The sequence below is a fragment of the Schistocerca cancellata genome, unplaced genomic scaffold, assembly GCF_023864275.1.
Source record: "Schistocerca cancellata isolate TAMUIC-IGC-003103 unplaced genomic scaffold, iqSchCanc2.1 HiC_scaffold_839, whole genome shotgun sequence".
NCBI lineage: Eukaryota > Metazoa > Arthropoda > Insecta > Orthoptera > Acrididae > Schistocerca > Schistocerca cancellata.
The window spans coordinates 17,501-20,000 of record NW_026046850.1 but is presented as its reverse complement, the minus strand read 5'-3'; the positions used below and the strand labels follow the sequence as shown (position 1 = coordinate 20,000).

Here is a 2,500-nt window from a genome sequence, read left to right as displayed (position 1 = left end):
CCTAACCCACGTTGTGGCTTAACCTAACCCACGTTGTGGCTTAACCTAACCCACGTTGTGGCTTAACCTAACCCACGTTGTGGCTTAACCTAACCCACGTTGTGGCTTAACCTAACCCACGTTGTGGCTTAACCTAACCCACGTTGTGGCTTAACCTAACCCACGTTGTGGCTTAACCTAACCCACGTTGTGGCTTAACCTAACCCACGTTGTGGCTTAACCTAACCCACGTTGTGGCTTAACCTAACCCACGTTGTGGCTTAACCTAACCCACGTTGTGGCTTAACCTAACCCACGTTGTGGCTTAACCTAACCCACGTTGTGCCTTAACCTAACCCACGTTGTGCCTTAACCTAACCCACGTTGTGCCTTAACCTAACCCACGTTGTGCCTTAACCTAACCCACGTTGTGCCTTAACCTAACCCACGTTGTGGCTTAACCTAACCCACGTTGTGGCTTAACCTAACCCACGTTGTGGCTTAACCTAACCCACGTTGTGGCTTAACCTAACCCACGTTGTGGCTTAACCTAACCCACGTTGTGGCTTAACCTAACCCACGTTGTGGCTTAACCTAACCCACGTTGTGCCTTAACCTAACCCACGTTGTGCCTTAACCTAACCCACGTTGTGCCTTAACCTAACCCACGTTGTGCCTTAACCTAACCCACGTTGTGCCTTAACCTAACCCACGTTGTGCCTTAACCTAACCCACGTTGTGCCTTAACCTAACCCACGTTGTGCCTTAACCTAACCCACGTTGTGCCTTAACCTAACCCACGTTGTGCCTTACCCTGCTCTGTAATTGGCATATGACACGTTACATTAATGTATTGTTGTCCAACCGCAACCGGCTCAGAATGTTGTGTACACAGCTATGTGTCATCTCCCCATAACAGCTGCATTGCAGTGTGGTACGCCATAGAGACGTGTGGGAGTAATGGACGCAGTGGATGGCGATCAGCATGAGCCGTCTGTTCATGTAGTGGCGCGTGTATGCAGACGTAGTAGTCTCTTCTCACACAATGTGATAGCACGGTGCCCCGCGTTCCACATCTGCGACATGCTACAGAGGCCGGTTGACAGTTGGTCGCGCAATGGAGATCGCATATGTACGGGGGCACCTTCCACGTGCCCTCTAGTCGGGCACATTTTGTTGCGTGGATGTGAGCGAATGTAGTGTGTCTTGACACCTGACAGGCAGGCATGCAATAATAGTTGACTTTGCAAACGGGGATGGACGTGTACGTTTACTGGTGACGTTACGCAAATGAACAACTGGTAACCCGTTGTGGTGCGGTTGATCTTGCTGGAGGTACATCTGTGAGGGCAACGATCGGTACAGCTACGAAGCGGTCCCCACCATACCAACGAACGTGAATGTGAATCTGGGTGTGAAGCGATACGCGGCTGTGGGTGGGTGGGACTGTCCCCGGCCGGTGAGGGGGGGCCGCCCGGCGTGCTGGCCGCGCGGTGCGTGGGCGCACGCGCTACAGCCGGCTGGTGGGGGCGCCCAGTGGCAGGCGCGCCGGCCGACGGACGCGGCAGGCGGCGCAGCTGCGCGCCGGGGCACCCTGCGCGCGGCGCCGTGCAGCCAAAGTGGGTCCTCGCGGACCCGGTGCGAAGCGCGGTGGACATCTGCAGTGTGCTGGTCCGATTGAGGACTGTGTGCGTTGAGGATGCGCCGCCGCCCGGCACTCGGCGCCGCGACGCCGTCTGCTGCTCGGTCGCCCCAGCGGTTCTCGCTGGTGGTTTGTATCGCAGTTGTGCGGACGTGTTGGCACGTGCGCTGTGCTGGGAGAGTTCGCTTCGGCACCCACGTGGGGCCTTTGCCCTTCTGTGGCGCTGGCGTTGGAGCTGCCGGTCACCGTAGGTGGCGCGTGTTGTCTCCCGCCGGCAATGCCACGACAGCACGCTCCCGGGCCTCTGTCGGCAGCGGCAAGCTCAGTTGGGAGCACGGGTGGTCGCACCTAAAGCGTCTACTCGCCTAACTCCGGGCGATTGCGCCTCTCTCGAACCCGACCAAGTACTTAGGACGGCGCTGCGCGCCGCCGGGACCTGAGAGGGTTTCGAGGTGTATTGTGCAGGGGAGCCCAGCCTCCTCCTGTTTGCAGAATAATTGAGCGGACGCTTGCGTGTTCGCGCGGGCCCCCGGGACACACTCCCGGGCGGCCGGCTGCTCAGCTCTAGTTGACGCAGCTCCCTGGTTGATCCTGCCAGTAGTCATATGCTTGTCTCAAAGATTAAGCCATGCATGTCTCAGTACAAGCCGCATTAAGGTGAAACCGCGAATGGCTCATTAAATCAGTTATGGTTCCTTAGATCGTACCCACGTTACTTGGATAACTGTGGTAATTCTAGAGCTAATACATGCAAACAGAGTCCCGACCAGAGATGGAAGGGACGCTTTTATTAGATCAAAACCAATCGGTCGGCTCGTCCGGTCCGTTTGCCTTGGTGACTCTGAATAACTTTGGGCTGATCGCACGGTCCTCGTACCG

General features: G+C 56.6%; 1 non-coding gene across 1 annotated transcript in view; it reads left to right on the top strand.

The window, feature by feature from the left end:
* Positions 1-2,199: 2,199 nt before the first annotated feature.
* Positions 2,200-2,500, top strand: part of LOC126147020 (small subunit ribosomal RNA) — a 1,909-nt gene continuing 1,608 nt past the window's right edge. The window contains exon 1 of the ribosomal RNA XR_007529916.1: positions 2,200-2,500. This exon is cut by the window's right edge and continues 1,608 nt beyond it. This is a non-coding gene — a ribosomal RNA (small subunit ribosomal RNA).